General features: G+C 58.1%; 1 protein-coding gene across 4 annotated transcripts in view; it reads left to right on the top strand.

Annotated features, from left to right (window-relative positions):
• AGPAT3 (1-acylglycerol-3-phosphate O-acyltransferase 3) overlaps positions 1–13,467 on the top strand; it is a 130,124-nt gene that overhangs the window by 47,321 nt on the left and 69,336 nt on the right. Inside the window, exon 1 of one of the 4 annotated variants that reach the window (XM_077119120.1) lies at positions 10,623–10,716. The exons of the other annotated variants lie outside the window; for them this stretch is intronic. The gene's annotated coding sequence lies outside the window, so the exon portion shown is untranslated. Of the gene's footprint in view, positions 1–10,622; positions 10,717–13,467 lie in introns of those variants that run through there. 4 annotated transcript variants of the gene reach the window in all.

Genomic DNA, 13,467 nt, shown 5'->3' with positions numbered 1-13,467 from the left:
GCAGCAGCTTCCTTACGTTTTATTCTGAGAGTTTTATGGTTTTAGTTCTTATATTTAGGCCTTTGATACATTTTGAGTTAATTTTTCTATATGGCATTAGATGGAGGTTCCCCTTCATTCTTTTGCATATGATATCTAGTTTTCTCAGCAACATTTGTTGAAGAGACTCTTCTTTGCCCATTCAGTAGACTTGGCGCCTACGTCAGATTCAGTTGGCCATAGATGTGAGACTTGATTTCTGAACTCTCAGTTCTATCCCATTGGCCTGTGTGTCTGTCCATTGCCATTGCCACACTGTTTTGATTACTGTAGCTCTGTAATATGTTTCAAAATCAGTGTGTGAGTCCTCACACTCTGTCCTTTTTTCAAAATGGTTTTGGCTGTTCAGGATACTTTGCCGTTCTATATGAATTTGATGACTGGCTTTTCCATTTCTTCAAAGAAGGCTGTTGGAATTTTGATCAAATAGCATTGAATCTGTAAATCACTTGGGATGGAATTGACATCCGAATAATATTAAGTCTTCCAGTCCATGAACATGGGGTATTTTTCCATTTATTTAGGTCTTCTTTAATTTCTCTCAGCAGTGATTTATAGTTTTCCATGTACACGTCCTTTACATCCTTGGTTAAATTTATTGAAAGATATTTCATTCTTTTAGCTGCTAAAACAAGTGAAATTGTTTTCTTTTCAGATTGTTCATTGCCAGTATATTAAAGCACCGCTGGTTTTTGCATGTTGTTCTCATAGCCCTGCTGAATTCATTTATTAACACTCCTAGTAGTTTCTCATAGATTCTTTGGGATTTTCTCTTTATAGGATCATGTCATCTGCAGATAGGGGTAGTTTTATTTCTTCCTTTCTGATTTGAATGCCTTTAGTTTCTTCTTGTCTGCCTGCTCTGGCCAGAGCATTCAGTGCAGCGTTGAGCACGGTGGTGACGGTGGGTCCAGCCTTGTTCCTGACCTTGTGGGAAAGCTTTCAGTCTCTCCTCACGGAGTGCCACGTCACTGCTCTAGTTTTCGTTACTGTTTTTCTAAAATGTCTGCCATTTTGGCTTCTAGTTCCCTTATCAGAGGGAATATCTGAGGGAAGAGTGTTTAAATTTCGAGCTAGAAGACCCTTCCTCTTTTCTTATTTGGTTATTAATTTCTTTGGAATTTGTTGAAATTTCCTTTGTTGCTTAATATACGGGCACTATTCATGACTGTTCACAGGCTGAACTGAGAGGAAGGTGCTTTCCTGTTAAGTACAGAATTGGCCGGAAGTTCTTAAAACCAACCTCATTCATTTTGCTCTTTGCCTCTTCACTCGCCCTGTGTATTTCTTGACCACTTGCTCTTTCTTGGGTTAAGAGATGTTTTAAAGTCCTCTATTATTAGTGTGCTTCAGTTTATTCAGTTTATTCTCTCACCCCAGTAATTTCTGCTTCGTGAGAATTGCTGCTGGATTATTTGGTGTTTAGGTGTTAAACTGTTGTATCCTTTTCAAATATTTTGTTTTCTAGTGTCATAAATATTGTTGCTTTGTCTCATTTAATCCCAATTGGCCTGATATTTTTTTGTTTGTTTGATATTAAGATTGGGAACCATTTTTTTCTTTGCGTTTTCCCTATTATGTATTTATCATTTTCAGTCTTGCTGAACCATTTAGTTTTAGGTATTTCTCTTTTATCTAGCAGATCTGGGTTTTGTTCTGTGAGCCAGTATGAAAATATTTCCTTCTGTTATGTGATCTGAGCCTGTTGTGTTGACTGGTGTGACGTGTGGCTTTGTTCTGGCATTGTGTGTGCACTGGGGGAGTTACAGGTAGAACATGCTCGCACAGACACTCACACTCGCAGTCCCGGCCACACACACCTTCCCATGTGCGGCCTCTGCCCAGCCAGTGCGTGTGTGTGTGTGTGTGTGTGTGTGTGTGTGTGTGTGTGTGTGTGCATGCGCATGTGTGCATGTGTGTGTGCGTGACATTTGGGAAAGTTTGCTTTAGAGGTTCCCTAATACGAATGACCTCATGTCAGGCCACAACCCTCCTCCTGTGGATGACCCTATAACGCCTCTCCTCCCTGGGCCTCGCCCTCCGCGTCTAAGTAGCCGTTGCCTGCCCTGGTGCCCGTGCTCGTGACCACCTGCTGTCCCCCGGCTGCTGCATGGGTGTGCTGTGCCGCTCTCCTTCCCTGCGCTGACCGCTGGTGTACCCCGCCTCCTCCCCCTCCCCAATTGCTTGTTGTCATCCCTGTGTCCTCAGAGCATGTGGCGTCCCCCACTCTCTGCGCCTTGCCCGCTTTGTCAGCCGTGCCTTTAGGTCTTCTCTGCTGGGCTGCTCCCCGGGGGTCCTGGACCCCAGCCCTGCCCGGGACGGCCCTCGGCCCCCAGCACCAGCTTGTACCCAGGTGCGGTTGGTGTTGCCGCCACCAAGTCCAACCCGGCCCCTTGCCACCGTGCTACAGTCTCTCGCCCCCACCAGCGCTCTGGCCATCACGTCTGCTTCTGCGACTCGGCTTTGCTGTGCCTTCATGATTACCTGCTTGCGGGACCTTGTTTTTGTTGGAGTTGGGCTGGTTGGTCTTTTTCTTCCTCTTTAGCCCCCCCCGCTGTGGGGACTTGCAGATCTAGCAGAAAGCTGCTCAAAACCACTGTCCACTTACCAGGAGCCTAACGTGTCAGCATCTCTCCTTCAGCGTCGCCAGCGTCACCTAACATCCTCTCCTTCGCTTTCCTGCCTCCTCTTGGATTCGGTGGATTTCTGAAACTTTTTCTTCCTACCTCTTTAGAAGTTATACATTCTGTTACAGTCTCTCTGCTCTTGGGGTTAGGGCGCCTGGCTGACTTGGGGTCTTTCATCATTCCAGGAATGAAGAGGCTGTGGAGCTGGGGCCGTGTTCCCCCAGCGTCCTAGGCACTGGACCTCGGCCGGCATGAGGCCCTCACGGGGCTCCTCCAGACAGGCTGCTGTCCAGAGAACTAACATCAGCAAGTCCCAGAGAGGTCACGAGCCGCGCTGGTCCTGCCCTAAATGCCTGCTGGTTGTTTCCACCTCTGCCATCCCGAGCGCACCCCAAACCCTTCTCTGTGCCTCCCCTCGAAATGCTTGGCACCGTTCTGACTGCAGCTGGTCCCGGAAGCTGAGCTTGGGAAGTCGGGGGTGGGTGGCCCCCTACCCCCAGCATGCTGCCCATCCGAATGGTGGGCGACGGGCCAGCGCGCTTGTGCCCCACGTGTGTACATGGGTGAGCCTTTCACACCTGACTTGTGCATGAGGGGCCCTCAGGTCGGAGGAGAGCAAGCCGCTGAGCTGTCCCAGCTCAGGTGAGGCAGGGAGCTCAGGAGAGGTGCGTCATCCAGGCCGCAAGCAGCTTTGAAGCAGTTGGCTTACGTGGCGCCTTCGGCAGCTCCTTCTCCGTTGGTTGCAGGAAGTGAGGGCTGCCGTGTGCTTTCGTGAAGCCACAGTTAGCCCCATTTGGCGACTCTGAGCTGGTTTTTTCTAGAGGTTTCGTGTTAATCGTTGTCTGGGGGCTGCTGACCTCGGTCACGGCAAGCTGGCCCTCTCCATGGGGGGCCTGCCTGACCCGGGTGGGGGGACTCACCAGGCCAGTCCCGGGAGCAGCTGGCGGGTCTTCCCGGAGCAGCTCACAGCGGGGATGGGGCTGGCCCTCTAGGGGGAAGGGCAGGGGCCAGGTCGGCACCAGGGGATGTCTGCGTGCTTCCCCCTTGCCCGGAGCGGGCTGCAGGGCGAGGCGGAGCGCTCGCCCTTGGGCTCCAGCACCCCCTACGCTGTGCCCGGGAAGAGCCTCAGCACCAGCAGGGGCTCGGGACAGGGCCAGCTGAGTCCCTGGGGGGCGGACTCCCATCTCAGGGGTCACCGAGTGGCCGCAGGGCTCTGGCCACCTCCTGTGTGGTCCCTCCTGCGAGCGGCGCCGGGAAGGCCGAAGTCCCGGGAACCAGGCATGGGGGGCCGTGCTGCTCGGCTGGGGTGATTCCCGCCGCTGTCCTGTGAGGCAGACACCCCGACGAGAGCTGAAGAGAGGGGACAGGCAGGATATAGGAGTTGTGAGGTGTTCTTTTGCTGATTTCTCTGTATTTTAATGCCATTTTTGTGAAGGCTTAGCAAGTACTTATTGATTTTTGGGAAAATGTGGACTTCTTTATTTGGGGGGAATTATTTTTAATGAGGAAGATTTCCCCTTTCGGAGTTAAAGCCTTTCCCAGCAGGACCTGGGCAGCAGGAGGTGGAGCTTGGGGTGAGGTGGGCAGGCTTTCCCGGCGGGCAGCAGGAAGATGTGAGTGGACGGGCGCTGGCTTCAGGTCTTGGACTTTCCCTCCAGCGTAGCTTCTTGACGATGCACACGCTAGAAAACACCTTGGAAAACAGCAGCCCGTGTTGTCTTCACAAACCCGAGCTGCTTCTGCACAACCGCTCACTCCGTGCCCTGAAAGTTGAAGCAGCCTTGAAGGAGCAGCTGACACCAGCCATCCCAGGGGGCCCCTGGCACTGGGTGCAGGCTGAGCCCACCTTCGGGGTGGGGATGGGGGGCAGTGCAAGGTGGCCACGGCGTGTGTGCCCGGCCTGCGAAGCTGCGTTCCCCGGGCAGCACGAAGTGACGAACGAGCAGATGCTGTGAGCACAGGTGCAGGCGAGGGCCTCTGGTGACACGAGGCAGTGGCCTGGCCATGCAGCCTTCCTCCCTGAGGGTGACCCTGTGCAACGAGCTGCCCGACTGAAGGATCGAGGGCGTCCCTGAGGCTGCTGGGGCAGCAGGACACTGAGATGCTCAGGCCAGAGCTGACTTGGCTCCGTGGACCCACAGCCCGGACTGCTCAGGGGTTGAATTAGGGAGACAGAACCACAAGGAGGGAGAAGGTCAAGAGGGCTGTGGCCTTGCAGAACAGGGATGGACCCAGTCAGCAGTGATGGAGGGCTACCAGGCTGCCAGTTGGACTGCATGCATGTGTGCATGTGTGTGAGCATGCGTGGGTGTGAATACATTTGTGTGTGCATACATGTGTATGTGTGTGAGTGCATGTGTGTGCGTGTAAGTGGGTATTGTGCAAGCATATGTAAGTGAGTGAGTTCACTCATGAGTGCATGTGTGTACAGATATGAGTGAAATGTGTATTGTGAGTGCATGGAGTCTCGTGTTTGCCTGCATGTGAGTGCGTGAGTATTGCGTGTGACTGTGCACGTTCAAGTGAGTGGGAGCATATGTTAGTGACTGAAAGTACATGCATCTTGTGCATGTGTATGTGTGTGTGGCATCTGAGTATGCATGTGCAGGGCACGTGTGTGGGTACATGTGAGTGCAGTGTGAGAGTATGTGCATCTGTGTGCATGAGTGTGAGTGCATGTGTGTATGTGTGCAGGTGCATGTGTGCACATGTGTGAGCTCATGAGCACGTGTCACTGGCCAGGTGCGGGGAGACAGCTGCCCCTCCCACCAGGGTAGTTCCTGCCCTCTGGCCAAGCACACCATGCTCTGAGCACGGAAGCCAGAGAGGGCAGGTTTGGATCCGACCAGCCCCTTCCTTGCTGGGGTTCCAGGCCCCCTGTGTGCCTCTGACCCCTGCTACCAGCTGGACAGGAAGGGGCAGTTCTGCCCATCTCCACTTCCTGTGCTGCCCTTTGGCCGGGGCCCACACACCGTGGTAGTCAGCACCTGCCGCCGTTTCTTTCTTTTCGTGCGACGGGGCGGGGCGGGGGGGGGGGCGGCCAGGTCCTGGTTCTGGCTCTTTCTGAGAATAGAAGAAAACCCCCACCCTCCCCCGCCCTCCCCGCCCTCTCCCACCCTTCCCCGCCCTTCCCCCGCCTCCCAGGGTGGGGGTTGCTGAGGGCGGGCAGGATAAAAGCCCAGCCCAGCTCGGTGGACCTGTGGTGGCCCTCCCCAATCCCCGGAGGCCCGGCTTTGCAGGTGTACAAGCTCCAGGTGAGGGCCCGGCTGGCTCGCCTTCGTGTGGGGCTGGGTGGGGCGCAGGGGCCGAGAACCAGGGAGTCTGAGGGGCTCGGGGCACCTCCTCGGGTCTGATTGCAGTGTGCTCGCACTGAGGAGACCCCCACTGACTAGTGCCCCTCCCAGGGTAGAACCTGCGGCTTGGGTTTGTCTGTCCGGACCCTGCGCTCCAGGGCAAAGGTGAGGGCGGGTTAAATAACACTTTACTCTGATCTCATGCCCACGTCTGGTGCGAAGACCCCAGACTGAAGTCTGTCAGGTTGTCATAGCAGAACGATTTTCCTGAGTCTGCAGAGTCTTCTGTGCCAAGGTCAGAATGTCACATGGGGCAGTAAGCTGGGGCACCGGCTGCCCAGCGGGGTGACTGTTAGCCGTGGGCAGCGGGCCGCAGGCGAGCCCCTGAGACGTGGAGGCCGAATTGAGGGGCCTTGGAAGTTAGGCACAGGCTGGATTTCAAGGAAAACTGTTGTAAAATAGCTCACTGATGACTTTTTGACTACGTGTTGAGATGACATTTGGGATATCTTGGGTCAAATAAAATGCATTATTAAACGAACATCACCTTTTCCTTTTCCTTTTGAATGCAGCCTCTGCCAGCTCCTGCTGGCATCCTTGGGTGGTGGAGCAGCAAGAGCTGGCCCTGCCTCCTCTCCTGGCTGTGCCGTCCGAGAGGGGCACTGCCTGCCCCTGCCCAGCCCCTGCCCCTGCCCCTGCCCAGCAGCCTGCCCAACCTCGGCAGCACAGGCCCAGCTTGTTTTCTGCTCTTGCACCTTCTTTAAGCCCAGTCTTGTCTTGAGGACTGGAGGGCAGAGGTGAAGAGGTTTCCGAACGTGCTGCTCCCCACCCTGCAAGCCCGGCTGGCGAGTGGGAGCACCCGCCCTGCCTACTGCTCCATGCTGGGATGGCTGGGATGGCGGTGTTGGGCAAGGGGAAAAGGCTTTTCTGCCAAGGATGCACCCTCCTGGTTCCTAGAAACGTGGCTAGACGGTGGTTTCTCGCAGACTTCCTTGAACTGTCCATTCGACAGTCAGATGTGTGACTTTGGTGCCCGTCAGGGAGTGGGGCTGGAGCTGGGTGCAGAGGACAGCACGGTGTGGGACCCGCCCTTGGCTGCCTGCCGCTGGTGGGGGAGGGGCGGTGTCATGTGACCATGACTGAGTGGGGCCCCTGGTGCACCCCAGAACTCAGCAGGACTTGCCAGCTGGGGCGGGGCCGGGCAGCTCCTCCAGACAGGACTCTGTGACAAACACTCCCCTCAGCCGGCACCTCTCAGCCAGGCAGCAGCATCTGAGTGTGAATCTGGTGAGTGGTGGCTGCTGGGCTCATTGGGCCAAAGTGTGCGGCCGCTACCGGCAGGCAGCTGAGCCCACCAGGCCATGGAGGGGAGGGCGGAGAGGGATGGCATGGGCCAATGCCAGCCCGGGGCCCTGCATGCAGTCGGCCCGCGCACAGGGAAATGGGAGGGCACGACCAAAACAGGTGCTGCTTCCCAACCCTTAGACTAACAAACCACAGACGAGGTCCGGGGCACCCCCCGAGTGGGGCCGGGGGCTTAGACTTGAGGCCTGCATCAGGAGTGGGGAGAGTAGCTACTACTGTGAGGTCTGGGACGGGCCGGTGGAGAGAAAGGTCCAGTGGCCGAGAGGGCCTGGGGGAAAGGGCCACGTCGCATCCTAGGAAGATGGGGACTCACCCTGGCCCCATCAGGGCAAGTTCCTGAAGTCCCAGTGATGGGATGAGGTGAGCGGATAAAGGGGTGGACTGGCTGGGCTGCTTGAGCATACCCGGGCCGGGCAGGGACTCCTGGATGTCTGTTACCTGTGACACAGAGCCCCGGGTCAGACCTGGCCTCACCTGGCGGATTACAGGGCTGTGGTGTAAGGAACAGCCTTTGGTGGCTGAACAAATCCAAGGGCTGGGCCAGACCCAGCTTTGGCCAGAGGCTTGGACGCAGGCCAGGGCCCCTCCTAGGAGGTCACAGGTGGTCTGTGGAAGTAGCCTGCAGCTGGAACGGGTGCTCTGGGCTCCATCTAGCTGATTCTTCTTAAAACGCCCCACGTCTCGTCCCTTTGTCCAAGTAGGAAACGAGCCATGAGAAAGTCCTTGTTCCCTCTGGCTGTTCTCAGCCCCCTTTCAGAGCCGTATGCTGGTGGAGGCCAGGGGTTCCGGACACAACAGGACGCCTGGGCTTTGTTCTCTCCCCCGTGGTCATGTCCCAGTGCTGAGTGGGTGCTGTCGGCATAGGCCATTCCTCCCGGCCGGATCTGCCTCTGCGGGGCACAGTCGGAGCCACGGGTCCCATGGACCCCTGGAGCACAGGGCCGTGGACCCCGGGAGCACAGGGCCGTGGACCCTGAGAGCACAGGGCCGTGGACCCCGGGAGCCCAGGACCGTGGACCCCGAGAGCACAGGGCCGTGGACCCCGGGAGCACAGGGCCGTGGACCCCTGGAGCACAGGGCCGTGGACCCCTGGAGCACAGGGCCGTGGACCCCGGGAGCACAGGGCCGTGGACCCCGGGAGCACAGGGGCATAGACCCCGGGAGCACAGGGCCATAGACCCCGGGAGCACAGGGCCGTGGACCCCGAGAGCACAGGGCCGTGGACCCCGGGAGCACAGGGCCATAGACCCCGGGAGCACAGGGCCGTGGGCCCCTGGAGCACAGAACCGTGGACCCCGGGAGCACAGGGCCGTGGACCCCGGGAGCACAGGGCCGTGGGCCCCGGGAGCACAGGGCCGTGGACCCCGGGAGCCCAGGGCCGTGGACCCCGGGAGCCCAGGACTGTGGACCCCGAGAGCACAGGGCCGTGGACCCCGGGAGCCCAGGACTGTGGACCCCGAGAGCACAGGGCTGTGCCCCCTCCACCACATGCCCCGTCTCTTTCCTTGCTCTGGGTCTTGGACCTTGGCAGCCTCAGCCTTCCCTTGGACCCCCAGCAGGCAGCTCCCCCCTCCTGTCAGAGCTAGACCCTACTGGCTCTGGCTGGGGCCATGAGGTCAGCCATGGTGAGGGGTCGCCCAGCCCTGCTCCACCCGTGGGCCCTGCTGCTCTGAGTGGGAGGGGTGGGGGGCAGCGCTGGCTCCTCCCTGCTGCTGTGCTGCCGATTCTGCCACCTCCTCCCAGGCTGCCTGAACCCAGCCTGGAGAACTGAATGCTGTGTCCCCCAGGAGGCCTGTGTTCAGCTTGAAGAACAGTTTGCTTCCTCTGAGGTTTAGGGACAGGTTTCTCATCGTGCCTGAGTCTGGGGCGCCCCAGTTGGGGTGTCTGGCACAGCCCTTGGCCGCCCGGGTTGATGCCGCACCCCTGCTGGCTCGTGCCCTGAAACGACCTCGAGGAGTCTGGGGCGTCGGCCTGCTGTGTCCTGCCTCGTTAAGGACAAACAGACATTATGTCCCACGTTGGGTCGGCCTCTGGCTCGTCGCTTTCTTTCTAGATCCGTTTTCTCACCCAGAAGGAAACTTCTTCATGAAAAAAAAAAAAACTTACATTACCTCCTCGTTTTTTATTATGAAAGCTAAGGAAATGTGGACAGTGGAGTGAGCTGCAGGTGTGAGGGTGACGGGGCTCGGTGTGCAGAGGTGGGGCTGGTGGCCCCTCCCTGGGCACGGGCGTGCGCCGAGCTCAGCCTCTTTGGGAATGGCGGTTCCGTAAACCTTTGTTTTAGAAGTGACCGTGCGCACGTTACCTGCTCTCACGCCCTCCTGTGCCCTTGCAGGTCAGGCCCGCCCAGGACCGCGCTGGGCTGGGTGTGGGGCCGCCCCCCACAAGGCCCCAGGGCCCGTTTCTCTGTGCACAGGTTGACATCATGACTCATCAAAGGGGCTGAGCGGGGCCTCTCGGGGTGGGGGGAGGCCAGGCTGGGCACCCAGCTCTGCAGAGGAGGTTTCAGCCGTTTATGGCATAGTCTCTGTTCTCTTTACTTTTTCTGTCCCGACGTTTTTCTCTGCCAGATTGAAAAATAAATAAATAAAAGATTGTTTCTTTCCAGAAAAGGGCAAAGGGTCACTTTGGAGACCCCAGGCCAGTGAGTTTGCACCTGGTCTCCCACTGCCCTCTGCACCTCACTGCAGGGAACGGGCGGGGTCCCGAGAAGCAGGCTGCTGTAGGGACCTCCCCTCCCTGCCAGGTCCTCGGTGCTGGAGGGGTCAAGGCTCCAGGCCGTGGGTTCAGGCCCACAGGGATGGACGCTGGAGCGCCCATGGCCCGCCGTGCTGCAGACGCTGTCTGTTGTCACGGCACATCCACACTTTGGAGGTGATGGCGCCTCATGTCGCAGTCACCCGCAGAGGCCCTGTGAGACCCGGACGTGCAGAGGCCCGTCCCGGCCAGCAATGCCTGATGTGGAAGCAGGGCCGGCCCGCTCATGGCAGGCTGTGTGGGTGGGGGCGGCTGTACCCGCTGCCACCGGTCATGTGTTGGCAGCCGTGCGGGCACGGCCTCGGCGGACTGCAGGCAGCGCTCACACAGGGCAGGCTAAGCCTGCGGGCATCCCGGCTTCTCTGGTGGCCCATCACGACAGCAGATCCCGCTGCGTGCAGAGCCCAGTGGGCACCTTTCCTGCTGCCCGCTTGCTACTGGGGCTGGGGCACGTGCTGGGAAGTGCATGCGTGTTACGGGCGGAGCCGGATGGAAGGGCTTCCCAACACAAGCCGTGCCTTCACTCGCCATTTTCCCTTAGACCCTGCTCGAAACTGTTCCAAGGGGCTCGGGACACACGCACCAGGATGTCCAACAGAGCATCGCCTACGGGAGGACTGTCGGGGGTGACCGCGGTGAGTCCGCGGGGGAAACAGCCACAGGCCTGTCGGGCGTCCACACTTGGGACGAGAGCCCCCAGCCTGATGGTGGCACCCCTTTACTCCCTGTGCCCCCGCGTGGCCTGAACTCTCACAGCAAGCACGTACTGCCGTGCACTGACTTACCAAGTCTCCTTTTTATTTTAAAAGATGTTCGAATGGGGCTTTTTTCTGCAGTGTCGGGAGAGGCCGGCCCCGCCCTGCGGGTGTGTCCCAGGCCGAAGCGGAGGCACGTCGCAGCTTGTCCACCGGGCCCTGCACCGGTTCTGGAGGTCAGCCTGCCCCAGGCCCAGCGGTTCTGCCCTCCTGCAGCATGGGCTTGTGCTGGTCTCTCCTGGGGGTCTCCACGCAGAGTGTAGGCTGCAGGCGGCCGGGACAGGGCCCAGGAAGCCTGGGGTGGGGACAGTCCAGCCACGGCCGGCTCCAGGCGCCGCCACCCTGCGCAGCTGTCAATCTGGGGAAGGGATCGGCGCAGTGCATGTTGGCACCGTTCAGAAAGCGGGCTTTGGGATGGAAGCCTCATTGCTACAGTGTGCTCTTGGGCAGGGGTGGGCGCTGTCCCTGTGGGGAGCTGGGGTGGACCGGCTCACCAAACGCCTCCACAGGCCCCGGACACCCTCGCTGGCTCCAGAGCCCGCTGAGGCCCTCCCCTGGCCAGGCCGCCATCCAGGGCTTCCACTTCTGTGCTCCCAGCCGGGCCGCGCACTGGCCCCTCGCAGTGCGGCTCCTCACGGTGTGGGTCTTGTGGCGCGGTACCCACTTGCTGCCTCCCAAACAGTGCTGCTGCTACCTGGGCCTGGGGCAGCGTGGCCGTGTGGTGTGGCCATTCCCCTGGGCAGCCTTCAGTGCTTTCTGCCTTTAACTCCGCAGACTCGCAGGGGGGTCACTCTCTCGGGGCATTCTGCCTCCTGCATTTCCTAGGACGCGTTTAGACGCCCACGACGGGCGGCCCTCAGTAGCGTCCAGGTACACTGCCCCTAGCAACCGAAACCTGTCCTGCTTAGCCCTGGCTGCTGCGTGCCAGGGGCTGATTACTTGACTTTAATTTTTACATAATTTTTCACAGTTTTTGGTTGAAATGGATAGGGATAAAGCAAGATGATGCAGGTGAATTTTAAGAAGCATAATTGTCCAGCCAAATTCCATGTCTAAAACTACACCGTATTTTAAAATTGCTTTCCACGTAGCAGGTTTCTTTCTGGGATGAATTTCAAGCTGGTGGTGCTAACAGACACTGTAAGTCTGACAGTGTAAGTCGGACACACTGTCAGACTTACTAAGGAGGGTGTGTGTTTGTCAGCCACGTGCAGGCTGTGGTGCAGTGGAGCTGTGTTTTCATAATGAACTGAAATTTGTCAGCATGCCAATGTCGTGTTTTTTGTTTGTTTTTTTACTGTGCTGTGTTTTTGCCCATACTTTAGGTACTTTAGTGCGTGTGCTTATGTGTGTGTATTCATGTGCACAAGTGTGTGTGTGCGTGTGCATGTGAGCATGTGTGTGTTGTGTATGTGTGAGCATGTGCATATATGTGTGCATTGGGTCTGCGTGTGTGTGTTTTGAATGTGTATGTGCATGCATGTGCTTTGCGTGTACATGTGTGTGTTCTGCGTGTGCATGTGCCTGTCTCCCTCATCACCGTCTGCTCCTTGGCGGTAGCTGCCTTTGAGAAGCCCACTGTTAGGGGAACAAAACCTGCCACTTGGTCCAGACCCGAGCATCTTGCCCAGGGGAGAGCATCGCCCTCTTCCGAGCGCACAGTGCCCTGGGTGGCAGAGGCTGGCAGGCTCCCTGCGCATCTGTGGAACCTCTGCCTCGTGGAGTGGGTGGAACCCTTTGCTGTGCAGCCCTGCGTGGCTGAGCAGGCAGGAGGCCCAGCCCTCCCCACGCTTCTCGCCCTCCAGGCGCCGTGCACACAGGTTCGTCCCCACTGCTCGGTCGTGATGCCACCCGGCGACGCAGCTGCCAGCTCTATACACAGCAGTGGACCTAGGAAGCTCCCAAATCGGCTTCGAAACACTTGAGACTTGGCCCCTGGCTTCTCGTAGGCCTGTTTACTCTCTGTTTGGTTTGCATAGTAACCCACTCTGCCATTGTCCTGTGGTGGAGCTCAGGCTCTTTTCCCAGCCCGCCCTCGGGCTCGTTGCGGGAGCCTGCCTATGAAGCCACCCTGCTTCCCGGCACACCGGGCGTGGGGCTGCCTGTGTAGGCTGTCACGCCTATCACCTCCTTGCACACTCCTCCCCTTAAGGGAGTAGAGGGGCTAGCTGTTTGTGAGGAGCAGGATGCAAGCCTCCAACCCCTGAGAGAGCAGGTGCCTGCAGGCGGCCAGGGCACTGACCAGCAGTGCTAGAAATGCAGCTGGGGCCCTTTCCCCCTCGATAGGGCAGCGGGCGGGGACAGCACCAGGTGGAGCTCGGTCTGCAGGCGCTGCCTGTTCTGGGAATGAAAGAACACATAAAACTCTTACAGCCCTCAGGGTAAGTGCGGCTGGGAACTGAGGGGCGTGCAGCTGGGCTCTGAGCAGGGGGGCTGAGTGGACATTGCTGTCCCCTGCGGACTGTCCGGTCGCTGCTGTTGCCGCGCCCCTCCCCCACTGCCCCTCCCTGGCGGCAGTTCTGAGCCAAATCTGGATAAACAGGCTGCTGAGGGTGCATTCCCAGTGGCCCAGGGATGTCTCATTAACTTAACCAATGCAGGAGTGCTTTATACAGTAGTGTTCTTGGCTGC

Source organism: Tamandua tetradactyla, chromosome 10 (assembly GCF_023851605.1).
Source record: "Tamandua tetradactyla isolate mTamTet1 chromosome 10, mTamTet1.pri, whole genome shotgun sequence".
In the NCBI taxonomy this organism is placed as follows: Eukaryota; Metazoa; Chordata; class Mammalia; order Pilosa; family Myrmecophagidae; genus Tamandua; species Tamandua tetradactyla.
This window is presented reverse-complemented; position numbering and strand designations above follow the sequence as displayed.